This window comes from Eriocheir sinensis, chromosome 47 (genome assembly GCF_024679095.1).
Source record: "Eriocheir sinensis breed Jianghai 21 chromosome 47, ASM2467909v1, whole genome shotgun sequence".
In the NCBI taxonomy this organism is placed as follows: Eukaryota; Metazoa; Arthropoda; class Malacostraca; order Decapoda; family Varunidae; genus Eriocheir; species Eriocheir sinensis.
Window position 1 is genome coordinate 3,819,313 of NC_066555.1, and position 24,877 is coordinate 3,844,189.

General features: G+C 41.4%; 1 long non-coding RNA gene across 2 annotated transcripts in view; it reads right to left on the reverse strand.

Annotated features, from left to right (window-relative positions):
• The window catches only part of LOC126981286 (uncharacterized), a 170,728-nt gene that overhangs the window by 33,680 nt on the left and 112,171 nt on the right, over nt 1-24,877 (reverse strand). For both annotated transcript variants that reach the window (XR_007733875.1, XR_007733874.1), the window contains exon 4: nt 13,920-14,023. This is a non-coding gene — a long non-coding RNA (uncharacterized LOC126981286). The remainder of the gene's footprint in view (nt 1-13,919; nt 14,024-24,877) is intronic.

Consider the following 24,877-nt stretch of genomic DNA (forward strand, 5'->3'; position numbering starts at 1 on the left):
CTCTCTCTCTCTCTCTCTCCTTTTCTTTTCTTTCTTTCTCTCCTTTTTTCTTTTCCCCTCCTTTGACAACACTACCTTTTCTCTTTTTTTCCTTGATTTCCCTTCCTTTCCTCTCCTTTTTTCCTTTGACAATACTTCCTTTCCTATTTTTTTCTTGATTTCCCTTCCTTTCCTCCCCTTTTTTTCCTCTTGACAATTCCTCTTTTCTCTTTCTTTTCCTTCCCTCTTCTTCGTATGTCTTCTATTTTCGTGTCTTTCCGTGACTTTCATTTCTCTGTTTAACGTTCACTGCAATTCCCATCTTTTCTTCTCCCTCTTTATTTTCCCTTTCTCTTGCTCTCCTTCCTTTCATATCTAGTTCCTTGTTTTCCTTTCGTTCTTTCATCTCTCACAATTTTTACCTTGCCCTCCTTCCCTTTTTTGCTTTTCTCCTTTCTCTTCCGTTTCCTCCCTTACTTTTCTTTCTATTCCTTCCACCCTTTTCATTCGTGTCCTTTCTCTTGTCTTCCATACCTCTCTTCCTTCTTCTCTCACTTCCCTCTTCTTCTCATCTCTTATTTTCGTTTCCTCCTGCATCTTCCACCTCCTTGGGTAACATTTTCATCCCTTCTTCATCCCTCTTCACCTTCTTTCTCATTCTCCTCTACTTTCTCTCCTTTCCCGCTTCCTCTTCTCTTCCCTCTTCTTCCCTCTTCCTCTCTTCGTTAGGTCAATAATAATAAAAGGAGGTCAGTAAAGTGAGAGGAAAGGACCTTCGATTTAAAGCAAGTGGCTCTCGTTTATACAAAGAGTCTTCTGTGTTTGTACCTTTTATATATACGAGAGAAGGTCAGAGGTGGTGCAAATGGCATTAAGTATGAGTGTGCTGGGTCCTCTCTCTCTCTCTCTCTCTCTCTCTCTCTCTCTCTCTCTCTCTCTCTCTCTCTCTCTCTCTCTCTCTCTCTCTCTCTCTCTCTCTCTCTCTCTCTCTCTCTCTCTCTCTCTCTCTCTCTCTCTCTCTCTCTCTCTCTCTCTCTCTCTCTCTCTCTCTCTCTTTCATCTACTTTATTTATCTTTTTTTATTTCCTTTCCTTTTCCTTTTCTTTTATTTACTGTTCCATCTTTACTTACTTACTTACCTTCTTCTTCTTACTACTACTACTACTACTACTACTACTACTACTGTAATACTGCAAACGATAATACATTCCACAAAGGCTTTTCAAATTTAATCTCACACACACACACACACACACACACACACACACACACACACAAACCTTTACTTTCTTCTTTTTTTTTTTTTTTGTAACTCGCTACTATGTGGAGAAATGCTTGGCAGGGGGGGGAGGGGAAGGGGGAGGGGGGGGAAGAAAGACCAAGAAAACACAAGGGAAATAAAAAAAACAAGGCCAAAGAAAAGAAAAAAAACCGCCAACCAGCATTTCTAAACATAGGTACAAACTCGCTTTTTTTTTCATCTTTCGCTCGCTGTTTCGTTGTTGTTTTCTCTTTACATCGCTCAGAATACGTTTTCCTTTTTTTTTCCTTTCTCTCTCTCTCTCTCTCTCTCTCTCTCTCTCTCTCTCTCTCTCTCTCTCTCTCTCTCTCTCTCTCTCTCTCTCTCTCTCTCTCTCTCTCTCTCTCTCTCTCTCGTTATTTTTTTCCAACGTTTTTCTCTTTTCTTTTTTGGGGAAGCTTGCGAGAGGGGAAGGAAAGGAAAAAAGGGAGGCAAAAAGAAGGAGGATGAGGATGAGGATGAAGAAGAAGAGGAGGAAGAGGAGGAGGAGGAAAGGGTCGTAAGAGTTAGATCAAGATATGTCAAGAACAACCATTATTACTCCCTTCACCAACAACAAAAACAACATATAAGCGCCTTTTGTAGAGTTGCTTAAAATCACACGATAAACCTAAATTCTTGCTCTTATTGTTTTGAAGAATATTTGCATGTTTTTGTACATTAGTTTCTTGCTCTCACGCTGCTAATATCCCTCCTCCTTCTCCTCCTCCTCCTCCTCCTCCTCCTTCTCCTCCTCCTCCTTTTCATTCTTGTGGCTGATGGACTGATTACATCACTGAAAGCAGGCAGACTCGCAATGAGAGAATAGGCTTTTTGATGCCTACTCGTTCATGTTTCTATGTTTTCTCCTCCTCCTCCTCCTCCTCCTTCAAAGTACATTATTATGACCAAGGTATATTTTAAAACTGGGATAATCCCATCCCAAGCGATGTCATATATCTGGGCTACCAAAAAGCTCTTGATAAGGTACGACTCCTAAAGAAAGTACAGTTAGCGGGTATAGGAAACAACCTGACTGCATGGATAAGAGACTGGTTTACCAATAGAAAACAACGAGTGCTACTCAACGGGCAGGCTTCTGAGTGTCTTCCAGTCACTAGTGGAGTACCGCAAGGATCAGTGCTGGGACCCATTTTCATTATATTATATATTAACGATTTAGAAACAAGATTAAAATCCTCCCTATCAAAGTTTGCTGACAACACAAAAGTGGGTGGAAGGTCCCTCACGACCGCAGATTGCGAAACCACCCAAAGAGACCTTGATCAGATCATTCAGTGGTCTTAAAAGTGGAAAATGTGATACAGACATTGGCAGGAGTTTCTTTTCAGACTGAGTCATCCGACATTGGAACAACCTCCCTGTACACATAGTAAGTGCGGAAACCATCAACTCCTTTAAACATCGCATAGACAGTTACTTCGTTGCAACAGGAGTAAACTGAACGGACGCACCGATGTCATGGACTGCTCTGTAGGCACCAAGTGACTGTCGAGCAGACTAGAAGATCACCAGAGCGGGCAACCTCGTCATGAACCAATAGGCTTCCTGTTACCTGCTTTTCCATATTTCCATGTTTCCTCCTTCTCCTCCTCTTCCTCCTTCTTCTCCTCCTCTGCCTGCTGTTCCTTTACTTTCTGCTCCTCCTCCTCCTCCCCCTAAACCCTCTCCTCTTAATTTAGCTCCGTTCCTTGCCTTGGGTTAAGTAATACAATGTTCTTTCTATTCTCAAGGAGGAGAGTGGGCGGTCTCCTGGAAAGTACAATAGTAATAACAATGATGATGATATGATGATGGTGATGATGATGATAATAATAATAATAATGATAATAATAACGATAATAATAGTAGTAGTAACAGTGGTAGTCCAGCGTTCTCCTCTCCCCCCCCCTCGCCTCCTCAGCTTCAGCCGTTTCAAGCAAGATGGTCATTGGCGTCTTCAGGTCCAATCTTGCCCAATCTTCCATAAGGACCGCCTCGTACCTTACCCTCCCTTACCCTCTTATCCCTTCTTCTCCCTTCACCCTTAGGCTTTGTTCTCCCTCTTTCCTTTCCCTTACCCCTGTTCCTTCTCTTCCCTTCGCCCTTTATTTAATTTTTCCTTCACTCCTTTCCCCTTTCTCTCCCTCGTGTTCTTCCTTCACCATCTGATCCCTTCTTCTCCCTTTAAACTTTACTTCATTTCCCCTTCACTAGTTTCCCTTTTTCTTCTCCCTCTATCCTTTACTTCATTTTCCCCTTCACTCTTTTCCTTTTCATTTCCTTCGTTTCCCTTCCTCACCCTTTTTTCCCTTCTTCTCTGCACTTTTCACCTCATTTCTCCTTCACCCTTTTCATTTTCGTCCCTTCCCTTATTCATTAACCTCTTCATTTCTTCACACTTCCACTTCTTTATCATTTGCTCCTTTCTTTTCTCTCATCTTTCTTCAATCCCTCTTTTCTTATCCTCCTTTATCTCAACATTTCTTCCCTTTTGTCTTGTCTTTTACTAATTTCTTTTCCTTTTTCTCACTTGTCTCCTGTATATCTTCCTCTTTTCGCTTCCTTTTATTCCTACTTTCTTCTCTGATACTTTCCTTTTTCCATTCATCTATAATCCTTTTTTTTTCTCTCGTCTCAATTTCATTTTCCTTCTCCTACTCATTTTTTTTTTCATTCATCTATACTAACTTTTTTTTCCACCTTCCCTTTTTCCCTCTCGGCTCTCTCCACCTACTCCCCCTTTTCCTCTTCTAACTCCTTTTTCTTTTTCCATTTCTCTGCAATACCCTCTTTATTTTTCCCTTTTTCCTTCCCTTCACTCAATCCTTCTCCTGTGACACTCCTATTTTTTCACCCCTCCCTTCCTTTTCTTTTTCCATTCATTTATAATTCCTTTTTTTCCCTTTTTTTCTCAGCTCGCTCTACCTACTTTCTTTTCTTCCTCCTCCCCCTCTTTTTTTTAATTCATCTATAATTCTCTTTTTCCCCTTCCATTTTTTCCTCCACCCTCGCTTCATCAACTTCTTTTTCTTTTTCCATTCATCTACAATATTTTTTTCTCCTTCTCTCTTTCCTCCCACCTCGCTCCACTTATTTTGCTTTTCCTTCTCTTCCTTTTTCTGTTTCCCTTTATCTACAATATCTTGTTTTCCCCTTTCCTTCACTCCACCTACTCTCCTTTTTTTCCTCCTACTCCTTTTTCTTTTTTCCATTCATCTCCAATACCTTTTTTTCCTTTCCCTTTTTTCCTCTCTCTCCGCTCTTTCTACTCTTCTTTTTCCTTCTACTCCTTTTCTTTTTTCCATTCATCTCCAATACTTTTTTTCCCTTCCCTTTTTCCTCCCTTCCCGCTCCACCTGCTTTCCTTTCCGCCCTCATGCCCTCCCTCACCTCCCTCTCTTTACCGGTAATGACACGAATCGGGCCGAGGGGTAGACGCTGAAATTGGAAAGTTCATGGGTAGCGATTTTATAGGTAAGAGAGGGCAGGGCGGTATGCTGGTGAGGGAGAGAGAAGGGAGAGGTGGGAAAGGGTAAATTGGGTTGAGGGAGGGGAGGAAGTGAAGAATGGGTAAAGTAGGGTCATGGGTAGTGATTTTGTGGGTTAGAGAGGAAAGGGAGTGTGCTGGCTAGGACGAGGTAGGGGAAGGAGAGGGTAAGTTGGATGAGGGAGGGAAGGAGGGAAGGGAGGAAGGGGTCGTATTGTGGAAGGTTGGATAAGGCAGGGTCATGAAAGCAAAGGAAGGGAAAGTAAAAGGAAAAATGAAAGGTAAGGTAGGGAGAAGGGGTTTGGTTGTGAAGAAAAAAGGAAGGGGAAGGTAAAGGAAGGTATTTACTTCTTTAAGGGTAAAAGAAAGAGAGGGTTAAGGTAGGGAGGGGAGAGAAGATAGGGACATGTGGAGCTGGGGAGGAAGGGGAGGAGGATGCCTATCATGTGGAAGGCGGTATTGTGTGTTTCCTTCTTCCACCCATCTCTCCACCTCTTCCTCTCCCCTTCTCCCTCTTCCCTCCCTCTCCTTCCCTCTCATTCCCTGGTAAGGTCGCGGAGTGGAGAAGCTGCCTATCATGTGGAACTCGGTATTATGTGTTTCCTTCTTCCACCCATCTCTCCACCTCTTCCTCTCCCCTTCTCCCTCTTTCCCTCCATTTCCTCCCCTCTCATTCCCTAGTAAGGCCTCCGAGGATAATACAGAGGCTTGAGACAAAGAAAATTTTACGCTCTGAATCCTGCAAATCCTTAATCAACCCGCTAGAAAGAGGAAGGGATTATTCTCTTCCTCTTTGACCTCGAATTTCTGGACCATCGGGTAAATATTGGTGTTACTATTATTATTGTTGTTGTTATTGTTATCATATTTATTAGTGTTGTTATTACTGTATTTGTTGGTTCTTTTCATTTTCTCCTCCCTCTTCTACTCTTCCGTCATTATCATCCCCATCATCATCGTCACTTTTATAATTTTCTTCTCTTCCTCTTCTTCCTTTCCTTTCTTGTGATCTCCTTCTCCTCCACGTCCTACTTTTCTTCTTCTTCTTCTTATTATTATTATTATCATTACTATTTTTTATCATAAGTTTATATACTGAAAAAATAAAACCACATCACTTCTTTTCATTTACAAGAAGAAAAAGGCTTAGGTAGGGATTTCCACCATCACCATCACCATCACCACCACCACCACCATCTCCTCCCACGCTTCCCTTCCCTTCCTTGACCTTCACTTCAGCCTAGAAGAAGGTCACTGAGCCACGAGGACATCCTGCGCAGGCCAATTATAGACAGGTGTGTGTGTGTGTGTGTGTGTGTGTGTGTGTGTGTGTGTGTGTGTGTGTGTGTGTCGTTTACCGCAATTTCCCCTCTCTTGAATGGTGGTGAGTGGGTGAGTGGGTAATGAGGAAGGCTGCTGCTGATGATGGTGGTGATGATGATGGTGGTGGTGGTGGTGGTGGTGGTGGTGAGTCGAGTGATTATTATATAAGTGTTGTGGATAAAAAAAAAGCTAAAAGAAGAGGTATATGTAGTTAAGTATTGACCTCAACCTCCAGTGCTGAAATAGTAGTAGTAGTAGTAGTAGTAGTCGTAGTAGTAGTGAGGCAGATCAAAGTAGGAGTCTGGGCCCGGAGTAGTACAAAAGGATTAGTCATGTTCTCTCTCTCTCTCTCTCTCTCTCTCTCTCTCTCTCTCTCTCTCTCTCTCTCTCTCTCTCTCTCTCTCTCTCTCTCTCTCTCTCTCTCTCTCTCTCTCTCTCTCCCCCCTCAGGGTCACACATGCGAGCACTGGAGTTGAAGGATAATATAGGGGAGGGCGATCAGGCAGTAATTCTCTCTCTCTCTCTCTCTCTCTCTCTCTCTCTCTCTCTCTCTCTCTCTCTCTCTCTCTCTCTCTCTCCCCCCCCGTGATGTACAGTCTGCCAAGGCTGTGCTACGCGGGGCAGGAAATGGAAGGCAGCTGTTTATTTGGTCTTTTTTTTCCATATTTCCTTGAGATATAACATTGTAGGTTTGTTCATATGTTTCTTTTTCTCCTTGATGTGTGTGTTGATGTGAATGTGCGAATGACCTTTTTTTTTATTCATTTTCGTAGTTCTTAAGGATGGAGGTCAAGGCGATTGTTAGAGAAATGTTATAGTGCAGGATATGGTTAAGTATAAATGCTTGGTTACGGTTTGGATAGTAGAACGAATGGTTGCAATAACGGTTAAAATGACACTACTACTACTACTACTACTACTACTACTACTACTACTACTACTACTACTACTATTACTACTACTACTACTATTGTTACTACTACTACTACTACTACTACTACTACTACTACTACTACTACTACTACCACCACCACCTACACTGATATTACAATGATTATAGCAACATTTACTATTACTACTACTACTACTATTACAACGACCACCATTACTGATTCTACTATTACTACTACTACTACTACTACTACTATTCTTCCTTTTATCGTCGTTGTCATTCTCCTCCTTATTTTTTCCTTCTTTTCCTTTTTTTCTTCTTTTTAGTTTCTTCTTCTTATTGTCATCTTTATTGCCATCACCATCATCATTATCATCATCGTCATCATCATCATCATCCGCCGTCCACGTAATTAAGCCAAAGGAGTGCAAGCAAACACGGCCGGCTCGTTCATCATCATCATTCTGTCGGACGCCAAAAAGATAAAAAAAGAGTAGAAAAAATAATAGGAGCATAATTTGTCAAGACGATGACATTTCCGCGCGGCCGCCACCATCACCGCCTCCCTTGCACCCCCCTGTCACACTCTTCCCGCTGAGAGAGTACGCAAACCACACGTCACATCTTCCTCCTCTTCCTCTTCCTCTTCAACCTCTCTTCCCCACTGTCTTCCTCCATTTTTCCTTCTGAATCCTCCTTTTTCTTTCTTCTTTCCATTTTTTTCTCTATCTCATTGTCGTATTTTTTTCCCATTTTCCTCTTCCTTGTTCTTCCTCAACCACTTCTCCTCTCTTCCTCCTCTTCCTCTCTTCTTCTTCTCCATTGTCTTCCTCCATTTCCCCTTTTGGTTTCTCTTCTCTCTTCCTTCCTTTCAATTCTTTTTCTTTCATCATAATTTTTTTCCTTCTCTTTTTCCTTGTTTTTTTTTTCTCAACCACTTTTCATCTCTTCCTCCTCTTCCACTTTTCTTCCCCATTGTCTTCCTCCATTTTCTCTTCTGGGCCCTCCTCTTCTTCTTTCTTCCAATTGTTTTTCTTTCACAATCATATTTTTCCCTATTCTTCTTCCTTGCTCTTCCTCAACCACTTCTCATCTCTTCCTCCTCATCCACTTTTCTTCCCTATTGCTTTCCTCCATTTTCCCTTCTGGACTTTTCTGCTTTCCATTTATTTTCCTCTATCGCTATATTTTTTCCCTCTCTCGTTCGTGACTCTTCCTAAGTTACCCATAATTTCTTTCTTCTTTCCTCCTATTCCCTTCATTCTCCTCCTCCATTTTCCCTTCTGGACCCTCCTCTTCTCCCTCCCTTCCAATTCTTTTCTTTCATCATCATATATTTTTTTCCCTTTTCTTCTTCCTTGTCACCCATCTTCTCATCCTCCTCTTCCACCCTTCTTCCTAATTGTCTTCCTCCATTTCCCCGTTCTGAATTCTCTTTTCCTCTCCCTTCTTTTCCTTTATTTCCTCCGTCATAATCTTTTCCCCTCCTTGTTTTCCTTAAGTTTCCCATCTTCCCATTTCTCCTTTCCACCCTTCTTTCACATTGTCTTTTTCTACTTTTTCCTTCCTTCCAATTCTTTTCCACTATCGTCAATTTTTTTTCCCTCGCCACTTTCTTTTTCCTGAGTCATCCATTTTTCCTTTCTTCTTTACTCCCTTCCTTTATTTCAATTCCTCGTTTCCACCCTTCGCTCCCTCTTCGCTTCCTTCCAGTTCCTTTTTTACTTCTTCAAGATTCCTCTACCTCCCTTTTTTTTTCCTTTTTCCTTTTTCCTTTGCTCCACTTCCTCTCTCTCTCTCTCTCTCTCTCTCTCTCTCTCTCTCTCTCTCTCTCTCTCTCTCTCTCTCTCTCTCTCTCTCTCTCTCTCTCTCTCTCTCTCTCTCTCTCTCTCTCCTTCCGTTCCAATTCGTCTCTCTTTCCTCTTTCCTTTTTTTTTTCCCCCGTTCTCCCTCCCTGCCAGCCTCCTCCTCTTTTTTTTTTTTCTCTCCCCCTCTCTCTCTGTGTGTTGGAATGCCCTTCTTCCATACTTCTTTTTTCCTATATATTTTTCTGTCTATATCTTTCCTTTTCACTGCATTTCTCCTTTGATTTTCCTTCCTCTATCTCTCTGTATATGTCAATGTCCCACTTTTTCTATTTTCCTTTTTTTCTATCTAACTGTCTTCTTTTCATCTCCATATTTTGTCTTTTCTCTGTCTCCTATCTTCCTGCTTCTTTGATTTTTTTCTTCATCTCTCTCTCTCTCTCTCTCTCTCTCTCTCTCTCTCTCTCTCTCTCTCTCTCTCTCTCTCTCTCTCTCTCTCTCTCTCTCTCTCTCTCTCTCTCTCTCTCTGTATATCTGAATATCCCACTTCCTCTTTTTCCTTTTTTTTATCTAACTGTCTTCTTGTCATCTCCATATCTTTCCCTTTATCTATCCGTCTCCTTCGCTTCTGTTCTCCTTTTTTATCTCTTTCCTTCGTGTGCCTCGCTGTCTGCTTCCCTTTTTCTTCATATTCCACTCATCTTCAGACGCCACACTTTTCCTTTCACTTACCTACACCCGCACACGCCTACCTACCTTCTTACCTACACCTTTGATACAATCCACTCCTGTTTTCACCTTTTCCCTTCTTCGTCTTTCTTCATCTCACTCGCTTACCATATCATCACTCCTCCTCTTCCTCTTCCTTCCTCATCTCCTTCCCTCCTCGCATGCTTTTCCTTTCCTTTACGAGTTGTTTCTTCTCCCTTCTCTTTCCTTTTATCCTCCTTCTCTTCTTTTTCTCCCTCCTCCTCTCCTCCACTTTCTTTTTCGAGTTCTTTTTCTTTTTTTTCTTCAGTGTTGCTCCTCCTCCTTCTTCTTCTCCTTGTATATTCTCCCTTCGTTCCCAATTTCTCTCCTTATATATGTTTTGTCATTTCCTATTATCAGTTTCACTATGGCAAGGAGTTCTTTATCAGTCTCTTTATTCAATTCCAACGCTGACTCTTTTCTTTCTTTTCCCGTCTATTTCTTGTTTCTCAGTCGATATATCTCGTTTCATTTCGTCATTTTCCTTTGCCCGTTTCTCTCTCCCTTTTATCAGCTTTCCTCCTCCTCCGTCTACCTCGTTTATTTCTTTACTCTTCCTCCTCTTCTCCCTCTTCCTCTTCTTCCTCTTCCATCTCATGCCTTCAGGGCGTCATCTGTATGCCTCTCGCCCTCCCTCTTTTCCAGTTTCTTTTTCATCGTATCTTCCTCTTACTTCCTCCTCCCTCGTTCACCTAACCTTATCAGCCACCCCTCTTCTCTCTCTCTCTCTCTCTCTCTCTCTCTCTCTCTCTCTCTCTCTCTCTCTCTCTCTCTCTCTCTCTCTCTCTCTCTCTCTCTCTCTCTCTCTCGTTCAAGGTCTTTCCTCTTAGTCTCACCCAGAACACTAGACTTGCTACCCTGTCCTGTTTGTCTCTCTGTCTTCCTATGTGTAAATTGCTCTGTTTTGTGTTTTCTCTTGCCAACAATTGCGTTTCCACTGCCTTATAGCGTGCCCATATGTTGTAAAGCTTCATTCTTCACGTATTTGTCTTATTTTGCGAGTAGTTCTATAGCAAACATGACACACACAATCACCTAAAGCACAAAAACAATGAAAAGTAACGTCAAGATCCTTTTCCATCCAAAACTGGGCCTTTCTCTTTGTCCTTTCATTCCATTTTCTTTACAGGAGCAGTGCATAGCGGCCTCTTTTGTTTCTTTATAGTTTGCCCTCGAGTTGCTTCCTCTGCGGCAAAGAAAACAACAGCACAGGAAGAAAGGATATTATTAAGTTAGAAAGTGTTCAACGTTGGGCAAGCTGTTTGATCTCTTCTTTGAGTAACGAACTCCATGAGGAAAGGCTGTTAATCTCTTGGGAAACGCCGCCTCCGAGGGAAACTGACGGAATGCTGTGAAATACTTGATGCCTTTGCGAATGTGGAAAGACCCAAGTTGTCTCAGATCGATGACAAGACGCGAAGAATAGATAACTGCGTAAAACGTGTGTAAATGAAAAAATCGAGACTGCTCCGAATTTTTGCTCTCCGACTTTTCCGTGCAGGGGAGGAATAAGTAAGTTCTCACCTGCAGTTATAAGTGAAACACGACGGATTAATTAAAACAAACAAACTCGAACGAATGCAACACGTCTGCTTCATGTAAAACAGACTCGGGCGACACTTCCTCCAACTTAACATTTGCTAAAGAAGAGATGCAACGTCTTAGCGGTCATTTGATGTTATTTTATTTATGTTTATGGAGACACCGCCTAATCTCTAACATAGGATAAGTGTGGTCTAAAATCTATATATGTTTATGTAAATCTCTCTTCCTTTCTTTCTTTCTCTCTCATCACATTACGTTCGTTTTCTTTTTCCCTTTCCCTTTGTTTATGTTTACTTTCCACGTATTATTGCTCTCTCTCTCTCTCTCTCTCTCTCTCTCTCTCTCTCTCTCTCTCTCTCTCTCTCTCTCTCTCTCTCTCTCTCTCTCTCTCTCTCTCTCTCTCTCTCTCTCTCTCTCTCGCTGTACAACTCTCATCGCTTTGTTTTCCTCCCTTCCTTATCCCTCGCCTTACCCTTGCTTTCCCCTCGCTCTTGTCTAAATCTCTTTGCCCTTCACCCGCTGTCCCCTCGCCTCTCTGCCGCCCTTTTCTTGACCCAGCCTCCCCTCCCTTCCTCTCTCCCTTCACCTGGACCCCGTAAACCTGCAGCCTCTTGCCAATAACTCCTCTTCCGCCCCGACCCGTCCACGCTGTCCTCTAAATTCCACTCCATCACCAGAAATTTCGGCCCATCAGTAAATTTACATAAGAGAAAGGAACCCAAAGGAAGGGAAATGAGGAGGTGGATTGGTTCAGCAACGAAGAAAAGAAAGTATGGAGATAGTTGTCAAGGCTCGCCTCCCCCGGGACACGCACGCACACACACACGTCCTTTCCCTTCCTACACACATATAACCCAAGCCACATGTTCGATCCATTCTTACCCGAGGCTACGGACAGGAATATACAAAGGAAAACTATTATCTGTACTTGCCTGTCTGTCTGTCTGTCCGTCTGTCTATTTGTCTATCAGTGTCTTTCTTCCCCTGAGTCTTAAGGTACCCGTTGTCTGTGTCTGTCTGCCTGTGACTGTGTATTGTGACTGACATTTTGGGTCTTTTGTGTGGTACGGTTCCATATATATCTCTCTCGTGGACTCACTACCTGCGTCGTATTCCGAACCAGAGTCCTTTTTTTACGCCACGTGTTGTACTTGAGGTGAAGACAACAATTGAAGGTCTGATAAAGAGAGTTGGAAAGTTTCGTTTAGTCGGCGCAACATCTGTGGTCATATGCCGGAGAGAAACAGAAGGGGAAGGAATTATCGGAGAAGGGAACAGATCCCAGGAGACAGGACACAACCCCCGATTAATACCTGGTACCCATTCACTGCGATAAAGAGAGAGTGTTATTGATATAGATAGATATAGATTTTGAAAGACAGATAGATAGATATGAATAGATAGATACATACATACATAGACAGAGTAAACAATTGACAAACAGGCATAGGCGGACAGATAAACGGAGTAAGAAAATAGACAGAGGAGGAGGTTGGGGGCAAAACAGGGGAGACAGAGAATAGTAGTAAAAGGATAAAAGACAAAAATGAAAGGATACGGAAGAAAAAAAGAGAGAGTGGGAGGAGGGGAAGGAGGATGAAGGCAAGAAAGAAAAAAATAGGGAAAAGGAAAGCAGGAGATGAGGCCAAAGGAAAAAACGAAAAAAAAACGAGGGAAAGGAGGGCAAGAGAGAGGGGAGGGGGGGAGGAAGAAAAGAGGAGGTAAAAAAGAAAGAAAAAAACGAGAGGAAAGGAAAACAAGAGAGGGGGAGGGAAGGTAGAGGTGGAAAAGTGAAAGAAAAAGGGGAGAAAAAAGAAAGGCGAGAGGGGGAGGGAGGATAGAGAGACAGAAAAAAGACGGAAAAAAAAGGAAAAAACGAGAGAAAAGGAACGCAGGAGAGAGGGAGAAAAGATAGAGGAGAAAAATCAAAGAAAAGAGAAAAGAAAGGCAAGAAAAGGGAAAGGAGGACAGTGAGACGGAAAAAAAGACGGAAAAAAGAAAGAAAAAAACGAGAGAAAAGGAACGCAAGAGAGAGGGAGGAGGAGGGAGGATAGCGTCGGAAAAAAAAGGAAAAAAAGAATGAAAAAACGCAAGAGGGAAACAAGAGTAGGGGACAGCCAGACAGAGACAGAGAGAGACAGAGTGAGTCAAAGTGAGGTGGAGGTCGCGGGTCGCCGCATCCGCTGCTCACACGCCCAACTCTTCCCCGCATCGCTATTCGTCTCGCGGGAAGTCGTGTTATTGAAAGTCCCTTCTTGGGCGCCTGGTTTATTGGCAGCCCCGAGCCGTAAAGATTCGCGGCTCAGTCCCACCGGCGGCCGCGACAACACGAGTTTAGTTTGGAGCTGACGCTGACGATGAAGATGAAGAAGCTGAAGATGAAGAGGAAGAGGAAGAAGAACTGAGTACCTCCAGCGGACCACGACCACTACGCGATGGTTTGTCTGAAGCTGAAGAAGACGAAATTAGAAGAAGAAGATGAACCTGAAGATGATAAAAAAGATGAAGAAGACGATGAAGAAGAAGTAGCCGAAGAGGATGAATAACAATAATAATATAAAAAAAAGATTAAGACGAAAAAAAATGAAGTTAAAGAGGAAGAAGAAAAGGAAGAAGAAAAGTGAAATAATTCAGTCACAAGTGTTATTATTATTGTTGTTGTTGTTGTTGTAGTTGCCGTTGTAATTGTTGTAGCTGCTGTTGTTATTGTTGTTGGTAGTGGTGTTGATAGAGGAGAATTGGGAAACAAAATGGGAGTGAAGCTTGATGTTGTATACTATAAGAGGAGGTGAAGAGGAAGGAAACAGGGAAGGAAGGTTACCTGTGTCTTCGTTTCCTCCTCCCTTTTCTGCTTACCTCTGTGGTCATTCCCCAGGTGCAGAGGCGAAGGGAAAGAAGAACAGACATGAGTCGTGTGTCTTCTTTTTCTCTTCATTCCTCGTTGTCACTTGCATCGAGGCCTGGGGAAGAAGTGAGAGGAGGCGTTAGAATTAAGGAAATCAATCGACAATGCTGTATAAAAAGGAATGGAGGAAAAGGAGTAGGAGGTAGGAAGAGGAGGAGGAGGAAACATAAAAGCATCATGGAGTGAGAAACAAAAGGTTCTTCAGTGATTTCAAAAATAAACTGGATTACTTTCTGTACGTAGACACGGAAACGTTCAGATTATTGCTATCATGACAAAGTAAAGGTCAAGGCAATCTGAATATGAGATTATTATTTTTTGCACTAACTTTTTCTGCAGGAATGTCGTTCCAATAACAGATCCCACCATCGGATTAGTTTGAAGCTACGAAAGAAAAGGAGAGATTAAGGATATTGTGCTTATTCAGGAACTTGAAAACCTGTATCAGATCCCCCCGTAGTCAGAGGCTAAGTTTCCTGAGTCGCTTTCAATACGGCTGTGCCCTGAGAGATAATTCGTGGCGCGTCGCAGTACTCTCTTGAATAATTTAATGCCATTCTCGTAAGGAGACGGAAGAGAAGAAGGAGGGGGGAGGAGGAGGAGGAGGAGGAGGAGGAGGAGGAGGAGGAGGAGGAGGATAGGTGGAAGATTTAATAAGGAAGTGAAGTGAAGGGGGTTGGAGAAAAAAAAAATTCAGGCTTGAGTTTAATATTGTTTTCTCATTTCCTTCTCCTTCCCTCCATCAACTCTCCTTTTTCCCTTTTTTACCCTATTCCTCTTCCTTCATTTCTTTTTTCATCCTTCTTTTTTATTTCCACAAGCCCTCTTCCTTTACTCCCTGTTCTCTCATTTCCTTCAAAATTATCCGCGCATTCCTTTCTCCGTCTTCATTAACAACTTTCCTGTCTCCCTATTCTCTCCCTTGATCTACGCACCACCCTTTCCTCCCTTCCTTTGTCCTCCCTTCCCCCTCTACTTTGTCAGTCTGCGAGGCGGGCCGCGTCTGACAAATTACTGCCGGACACAACACGATAACGTAGAACAAATACCCGATGATATGAGAGAGAGAGAATTTTTTCGTTGCCCAAATAATAATATCCAAGGCTAATGGAGTTTATTTTTTTGTTTGTTTGTTTGTTGTGAGCCGAATTCCGCACCGTCGACCCCATTCCAAATCTCTCTCTCTCTCTCTCTCTCTCTCTCTCTCTCTCTCTCTCTCATCACTGTATCGATGACGCAAGTTGCCAGAGAGATAAGAAAAAGAGAAGGCTTAGAGGATGAAGGGAAGGGAAAGGAAGGGAAAGGAAAGGAAGGGAAAGGAAAGGAATGGAAATAAAAGGAAAGGAAAGGAAAGGAAGGAAAGAGAAGGAATTAAGGGAGGAGGTTGCCATTAAGATATTAAGAGGAAAAGAAGACAAAAAGGAGATGAAAGGAAGAGAAAGGAATGGTATGGTAGGGAAAGGAAGAAAAGGGAAGTGAAGAAATAAGGATATGAAAAGATGAAGTATTAATTTAGATAATAGGGAAGAAAAGAGGAGAAGAGGAGAGGGGACAGGAAGGGAAGGAAAGGGAATGGAAGGGGATGGAAGGGAAAGTAAAGTAATGGAACAGAAGAGAATGGAAGGGAAAGGAAAGGAGGGATAAACAGAATGGAATGAAATAGAATGGAAGGCAGAAAATGGAAGGAAAGATAAAAAAAAAATGGAATAGAATAGAATGAAAGGAAAAGAAAGGGAGAGGAAAGGGAAGGGAAGGGAAGGGAAGGGAAGGGAAGGGAATAGAAAGGAGAAGAAAAGAAGGGAATGGAACTGAATGGAGGGAAAAGAGAGGGAAGGGAAAATAAATTAGTGGAATGAAATAGAATGGAAAAGAACGGAAGGAAAGGGAAGGAAAAATGGAATAGAATAGAATGAAAGGAAAAGAAAGGGAGAGGAAAGGGAAGGGAAGGGAAGGGAAGGGAAGGGAAGGGAAATCAAATAATGGAATGGAACAGAATGAAAGGAAAGGAAAAGGAAGGAAAAGGAAAACAAAATAATGAAAGAAAATGGAGGGAAAGAGAAAGAAAGGGAAAAAATATACGATTGAACTCTAATCTAATGGAAGGAAATGGAATAAAATGAATGGAATGGAAGGGAAAGGGAAGGATATTAAGGTCTAAATCATTATTATTATTACTTTATCTTCAACTCGGCTCGCGGGCAAGGACATTAGCTGGCTGGGACTTACGTAACCACACATCTTCTTTGCATATTTATCCCTTCGCTGTGTATGTGTGTGTGTGTGTGTGTGTGTGTGTGTGTGTGTGTGTGTGTGTGTGTGTGTGTGTTGATTCTATATTTATTCATTCCACTGAGAAGGGAACTGAATCGAATGCGAACTTATAAGGTGCCAATGACGGTGTTTGCATTTATATTTTCCTTCTTATTCATCTCCTTCACTTCTCCTCTTTTCCCTTTCTTTAATCTTCCTCTAATTCTTCCTTTCTTTATTCTTATCTAAATATTAACTTTCGTCCATGATTTACTTCCCTTCCCTTCCTTTCTTTCCTCTTATTTCAGTTTCAGCTTCGGTTCATAATCCCATTCTCTTCCCTTTCCCTTCTCCTTTATTTTCTTTTTATCCTTCCTTTCTTTCTTCTCTTCTTGATGGTAACTGCTGTCCACAATGTCACTCCTACCCCTTTCTTTTCCTCTCCTTTTCTTACCCTTTTCAACCTGTCTTTTCAGTTAACTTCTCCATTCTCTTTTTTTGTTCCTCTTATCCTCCTTTTCTTCTTATCTTAATGGCAACCTCCACCCTTGATATCCTTCCCTTCCCTTCCCTTCCCTTCCCTTCCCTTTTCTTCGCCTCTCTCTATCTTCTCATAATCCGTCTTTTCTTTTTTATCATAATGGCAACTTCTGTCATTGAATCCTTTTGAGAGAGAGAGAGAGAGAGAGAGAGAGAGAGAGAGAGAGAGAGAGAGAGAGAGAGAGAGAGAGAGAGAGAGAGAGAGAGAGAATCATTAATTTTGCCGAGTGGATTCAGGGCCGAGGTTAGGCGATGCGGAACTCGGCTCATAACAAACACATAAACAAACAAAGCAAAAGAATGGCGTCGTTAGTCTTATATATTATTATTATCATTATTTGGGCGACACAAAAATGCACTCTTTATAATTCACAAATCAAAATGAAAGTAACAGAAATGAGAAGGGAAGGATTACTGGAAGAAGGGAAAAGACGGGGAGGAAAAGGAAAAGGAAAGGAAGGAGATGTAAGATAAGGGAAGGGAAGAGAAAAGAAGGGAAAGGAAGTGAAGAGAAGGGAAAGGAATGGAAGGAAAGGGAAGGGAAAGGAAGGGAAGGAAAGGAAAGGGAAGATAAGGGAAGGGAAGGGAAGGGAAAGGAAAGAATGGGAAGATAAGGAAAGGGAAGGGAAGGGAAGGGAAGGGAAAGGAAAGAAAGGGAAGATAAGGAAAGGGAAGGGAAGGGAAGGGAAGGGAAAGGAAAGAAAGGGAAGATAAGGGAAGGGAAGGGAAGGGAAGGGAAAGGAAAGGAGGGGGAAAGGATGATAAGGGAAGTGAAGGGAAGGGAAGGGGAAAGGAAGATAAGGGAAGGGAAGGGAAGGGAAAAGAAGGAAAGGAAAGGGAATGAAATGAAAGATAAGGAAAGGGAAGAGAAGGGAAGGGAAAGGAAGGAAAGAAAATGAAAGATAAGGGAAGTGAAGGGAAGGGAAGGGACAGGGAGGAAAGGGAGAGGAAGGGAATGAAATGGAAGATGCGGGATGGGGAAGGATGGGAAGGGAAGGTTTTTGAAGCAAGAAATTGGTATAAAAATAACAATAAAAGAAGAAATAGAGGAAGTTGAAAGGAAAGGAAGGAAAGGAAGTGGCAGGCAAAGGAGGGAATGGGAAGGAAATGAAAGTATATGATTTTCTACTGCGTGAAAAACAAGTATTATCCAAACGTGATTTTTTTTTACCATCGACACGAGATAAAAAAAATGCAAATATAGAACAACAACAACAACAACAACAACAACAACAACAACAACATACAAACGACAAAATCCATGTGGTATGTTTTACGCTTAATTTATTTTTCATTGCGACATAAGTGCAATCGGTATTTGTGTGTTTTGTTGTGTGTGTGTGTGTGTGTGTGTGTGTGTGTGTGTGTGTGTGTGTGATTAAGCTGTCATCTTACTAAAAAAAAAGAAATAAAAGGAAAAAGGAAAACATGAAATCAAAATAATGAGACTGAAATATAAAAGAAAATGGAAACTAAAAAATAAGCAATGGGCGAAATGTTAAATATAGTTAACAACGAAAAGATTTAAACACATAAGATAATAAATATATCTAAATGAGCGAATTTTTATAGGGAAAACTTTACTTCTAACGCTGTCCTTATATTCGAAAAGTTTTAATATTTTCTTAAACTTTTCTCAGAGAACCACAAAAAAAACGAAGCAACACGTAAAATGAACGCAAAAATATGAACAAATCTAACGAAAATAACAACGTGAATGTGAGGAAACGAGAAAAGGGGAAAACAATCATAAAGTGGAAGAGATTCATAGCGACCCCAAAAGAACGAAACCCACAGTAGCAGAAAAAAGATAACTATTGAAATAAAAAAAATAATACAATAAAAACGCAATGAATAGTTAAAACAACCAAAGGACGAACTGACCAACAAGCGAAACCCCATGTGTGTGTGTGTGTGTGTGTGTGTGTGTGTGTGTGTGTGTGTGTGTGTGTGTGTGTGTGTGTAGCACTTGGTTTATACAATCAATTAAAAGTGCAATTACTCTTCCAAAGCTTCAATTGCAATTACTCGATTTTTTGAAATGTTGTGTTGCGATTTTATTCACAATTTCACAAACCCGTGTAATTAATTGCTCTCCTCGATTACTTACCCACGAGCGGATGGTGTGAGGGCCGACAGGTGGGTGAAGGGGGAGGTGAAAGGGGGAAAGTGCAGGTCATGAGCTGATGGGCAGGTGATGGTTAGGAAGAGAGAGGCGGAGGGGGATTGTGCTGTGATGGGCAGGAGTGTGATGGGCAAAAGGTGGGGGTGAAGGGGGCGAGGGATGGGTAGGTGATGTGATGGGCAGGTGGGCAGCTGATGGGGAGGAAGGGAGGGGCAGGTGAGGTACGGGGGAGGAAGGGAGAGACGGAAGGAGAAGGTGGAAGACGAAGGTGCAGTGATGGGCAGGTGTACAGGTGATGGGGTGGAAGGGAGAGGTGGAGGGGTGATGGCAGGTGTGGTAGGGATGGGGTAGAAAGGGAGAGGTGAGGGGGTGCAGGTGCAGTGATGGGAGGTGTGGTAGTGATGGGGGGAAAGGGAGAGCCGGGGTGTGAAGGTGGTGATGGGAAGGTGTGTGTTGGTGATGGGGTGGAAAGGGATGAAGATGCTGTGATGGGGAGATGTACTGATGAAGGAGATTAGGGAGAAAAAGGTAAATTAAGTAAAGGTAAAGTAGAAAAGCAGTTGTAATGGGAACAGATAATGGAAAGAAAGGAAAAGTGAAAAAAAGTGAAAGGTAAGGAAGGTTGAAAAAAAAAGAACATATCGAAAATAGACACACACAGACAGACATGGACAAATATAGACAGATAAGACAGACAGAGACAGGCACAGACACTTAAACAGACAGACAGACAAACAGGCAGACAGAGACCTCCCCCTCCAACATACAATATTCATAGGTGGACGCAGGCAGACCAAACAAAATGAATATAAAAACGATGCAATAATCGATGTGATGAGAACAGAGGCAAATAAAAAAGGTCATAAAAGCGATAGGAACGGGGCGGGGAAATATTTAAAGAACTTGTAATGTGTCCGATAAAAAAAGCAATACAGAAAAAAGTAAAATAAATAAATAAATAAATAAATGAAGTTAAAAAAAAAGTGCAATAACCAAGTATAAAAAGAGGCAATAGGAGGAATTACTACATTATAAGAGAAGAAAAAAAAGAACTATCGTAGAGAAAAGTAGAGACAGATGAAGGAAGAAGTAAGCCAGAGAGAAAGTTTGAGGGTAGGAGTAAGGAAGTTAATATATATCGTAGAGAGAAATAGGAAAATAAAAAGAAAGAAGGAGAAAGCTAGAGTGAAAGTTGAAGAGTAAGGAGTTAGCGCATATCGTAGAGAGACATAAGGAAAGAAAAAGAAAGATGGAGTAAGCTAGAGTGAAAGTTTGAGGGTAGGAGTAAGGGAGTAAAATGTAAATGGTAGTGAGAAATAAAGAATGAAAAAGAAACGAGAAGTAAGCTAGAGCGAATGGTTGAGGGAAGAGTAAGGAGTTAGTACATATCGTAGAGAGACATAAGGAAAGAAAAAGAAAGATGGAGAAAGCTAGAGCGAAAGTTTGAGGGAGGGAGTAAGAGGGTAAATATATGTCGTCGAGATAGGAAAATAAAAAAGAAAGGAGTAAGCCATAGCGAGGAGTAGAGTAAGGGAGTAAAGAGGGAAGAGCTAAACAGAGGGTGAGGAAGTGCAGTAACGGAAAACGATAAATATTGGAATATGAGAAAAAATAACGTAACGAATGGCTGAAGGCAATCGTTAAAGAAGGAACGCGAACCTAAAGAAAAACGAAAGAACATTAACTTGTGATGCATAATGGTATAGAAGTAAAACGATGAATAATGCTTAGTGAAAGAGTTATAAAGAGTATGGATTTGTCTGAAGATAAATATGAGAATTAAAGGAAAGAAAATGGCTAATATTGGCTACTACTACTACTACTACTACTACTACTACTACTACCACTAGCACCACCCCACCAGCATCCCTATTTCCGGTAAAAGATGAAGTTACCGAAGTCAAGGGAAGATAAAAGTTTGCTAAAAGAGCTTATAGATGGGGAGGAACTGAGAGAAATTGAAAAGCGTAGCGACGGAAGGGAAACAAATCGAATTACAAACTTATGCATGTTGAGAGAGAGAGAGAGAGAGAGAGAGAGAGAGAGAGAGAGAGAGAGAGAGAGAGAGAGAGAGAGAGAGAGAGAGAGAGAGAGAGAGAGAGAGAGAGAGAGAATTAAACAAAACAAAAAATGAATAGAAAAGAAAGAAAGAAGGAAAGAGAAAAGAGGTTTGTATTCGCTTTACGAGACTTCCTGATTCCTTTTACCTTAGTAGATAAAAACGAATGTGGAAATTATCATAAATACATCAATAAGAAAACAAATTATTGAGAAACTTAGAAACGGAGAAGGTAATGGGAGACTTACATTAGTTCGACAAGACAGATAAATAGATAGGTAGATAGATATATAGACACATTGATATAGACAGTGTTTTATACAGATAGATATTGATGAAAAGATTAGAGAGAGTGAGAGAAATAAAGAATGATACGGAGAGTGACAGACAGACAAACAGACAGGTGACAGGTGAGTGAGTCTACACCTGTTCGGCGCGATGCCCAAACACCTGACAAATTAATTTTCAGGTATTGAGTAAAAAATAAAATAATTGAATGCCATAATGATGTTTTTTTGGATGGATTGTCAATAAACTGTTGTATGGTTATTTGAGTTTGTTTGTTTGTTTGTGTATGTGTGTAAGTATAGCTGAAATCGATGACATAGAAACAGGTCTAAAGAGGACGAAGAAGGGGAAAGACAAAAAACAAAATATAGAAGCGGCGGAGAAAGTTAAGAGAAATAGGGATTAATTAAGGAAGGATAGAAAAGAAAAGAAAGGCTGAGGAGAAGGAAAAGGATGATGGGAATGAGGAGACAATTAACAGAAAATGAAAAATAATGGAACAAAGTAAAAAGTGAAAAAAAATAAAGAAAAGAAGCCTGAGGGAGCAAAGAAAAAAAAGGAGAATAGAGAAACGGAGGAGAGGCGAGAAAACAACAAAAAAGAGGAAACGAAAAAAAAAGGAAAATGAACATGAAAAATGATGGAATAAAAAAAATACAAAAGGGGAAAAAGAGAAAAGGAAGGTTGATACACTAACAGAGATATAAATGGAAGGGAGGATACGGGGAAGGACGAGGCGAAAGAGGAGAGAAGAGAAGGAAGAGAAGAAGGAAACGAGTGGCTAATAAATTGAGGTAAAAAATCTCTTTGTCTCTGGGAACCTCACACACAAAAAAATGCCCCTGACCTTGCAGAGAAAAAATAAGGAGGCACAAAAAGGGACAAAATAACATAAAGAAGAAAAGAAAGAACTAAAATATATGCTCATCACTACCCTAGCATGTAGAAGAAAAAGAAGATGAAGAAGAAGAAGAAGAAGAAGAAGAAGAAGAAGAAGAAGAAGAAGAAGAAGAAGAAGGAGAATAGTAATAATAATAATAATAAGAAGAAAAAGAAAATGAAGAAGAAAAAGAAGATGAAGAAGAGGAAGGAAGAAGAAGAAGAAGAAAATGAAGAAGAAGAAGAAGAAGAAGAAGAAGAAGAAGAAGAAGAAGAAGAAGAAGAAGGAGAATAGTAATAATAATAATAAGAGGAAGAAAAAGAAGATGAAGAAGAAAAAGAAGATGAAGAAGAAGAAGAAGAAGAAGAAGAAGAAGAAGAAGAAATAGAAGAGGAAGAGGAAGAAGAATGATAATAATAATAATAATAGTAATAATAAGAAGAAAAAGATGATGAAAAAGAAGAAAAAAAAGATGAAGAAGAAGAAAACGAAGATGAAGAAGTAGAAAAAGTAGATGAAGAAGAAGAAGAAGAACAACAACAACAACAAAAACAACATCAACAATAACAACAACACATAAATAAAATACAAGACAAAATAATGAACATCCACACAAACCTCACAGTGATTTTTTTCCTTCAACAATAAAGGAGGCCGCTTAATTAAGGGACTAAACAGCAATAAAACAAAGCCCAACGGCAACACTAAGTCCATAAAATCTCTAATCTCTTAAAGTGGCTTCCATTACATAACCTTATACTGAACTAACCCGAAAACAAAACAAAAAACAAAGCAGGTTACCATTAAGTTCCTCATCTTTGCCCTCTCCCTCTTTGTCTGTCTCCCAGTATCTCACTCCACCTCTTCCCAACTCCCTTTTACCTTTTTTTCCCCTACCTTTTACCTCTCCTCCCATCTCCTCTCCCGCCCCCCAGCAATGACATAAACACCCATTTAGAACAACCAACGCAGCCAGACTTCACATGCCCCCCGTATCCTTTTTCTCATGGGCATAACAAAAAGAGGAACTGGGTTAATGGAGAAGGTACAGCAAGGGGAAGAGAAAAGACAGTAGGCATGTATGGTGTAGCATGGTTAAAAATTGTACTGATGTTGGAAGTATTTATCGGGCATCTAATTCCTGGCGTAGTCCTCCCCTAAAACCACAACCGAGTATCCATTTTCAGACAACTCGAAGTGTTAGTGGTGGTGGTGGCGGCGGCGGCGGCGGCAAGCCCTTCTCACCTGTTTACTCTCTCAGGTGGTAACGACATGAATCACGAAGTTTTAACAGGTATGTCTAAGCCTTTCCACAGTACCTCACGCGCCATTCTTTACTTCCGACCCTCCCTTCCCTCCTCCTCCCTTCTCTCCATCCCGGAACAAGGGAGAGGAAGAAGAAGAGAGAGAGAGAGAGAGAGAGAGAGAGAGAGAGAGAGAGAGAGAGAGAGAGAGAGAGAGAGAGAGAGAGAGAGAGAGAGAGAGAGAGAGAGAGAGAGAGAGAGAGAGAGAGAGAGAGAGAGAGAGAGAGAGAGAGAGAGAGAGAGAGAGAGAGAGAGAGAGAGAGAGAGAGAGAGAGAGAGAGAGAGAGAGAGAGAGAGAGAGAGGAGAGGAAAGAGAGAGGAAAAAGAAGATAAGAAAAAGAGAATAAAGAAGAGGAAAAGAAGAGGAAAGAGAGAGAAGCAAAGAGAGAGAGAAAGAAGATGAAGAGAGGGAAAATAAGAGAGAGAGAGGAAAAAAGAGCATACTCTCAGGCCAGTACCTCACGCACCATTTTTTTTACCTCCATCCCTCCCTTCCCTACTCAATTCTCTCCATCCCGGAAGAAGGAAGAGAAAGAGAGGAGGAGAGAAAAGATTGAAGGGAGAGAAGAAGGAAGCTGAACAAGGGAAAGAGAAGGATGGAGGGACGAAAAAAGGGAGAGAAAGAAGGGAAAGAAAAGACAGGAGAGAGAAGAATGGAAAGGAAAACAGAGAGAGGAACGAAGGAACGGAAATAGGAAGTAGAAGAACGGAGAAAGACTAAAAGGATGGAGAAGGAGGAGGAAGAGGAGAAAAAAGATTGGGAGGGGAAAGAGAAGGCAGAGGAAACAGAAGAAGGGAGAGAAATGGAGAATAAAAGATGAGAGGGAGAAGTGAGAGAAAAAAAGAGAAAGAGAGAAGATTGAATGAACGGAATAAGGATAAAAAGTTAGAGGGATGAAAATAAACGAGGAACTAGAGAGAGAGAAAATTGAGGAAGAGTAATAAAGAGAAGTTCCTGGAGGCGATGGAATGGAGAAGCGGAGGAGTGGAGTGGTAAAAGGGAGGAGTGGAGGAGAGTGGAGAGCGGAGTGGCGGTGAAAGAGATGGAGTGGTGGAGTGATGAAGTGGAGGCAAAAGGTAATGGAGAGGTTAAGGAGGTGGAGAAAAAAAAGTGGAGAAGAAGCGGAAGAAAGTCCAAGAAATAAAAGAAATACGAGGAAGAAAAAAATAACAAGAAAATTAGAAAAGAAATGAAAGGGTTGTGATGAAAGAGATATAAATATAGAGCGAGAGCGAGATCGAGAGAGAGAGAGAGAGAGAGAGAGAGAGAGAGAGAGAGAGAGAGAGAGAGAGAGAGAGAGAGAGAGAGAGAGAGAGAGAGAGAGAGAGAGAGAGAGAGAGAGAGAGAGAGAGAGAGAGAGAGAGAGAGAGAGAGAGAGGGACGGGAACACACCAGAACCACAACAATATTAATCAAATCATAATGAAATTCCTGAGTAATGAATCATGCATTGTGAGAACCA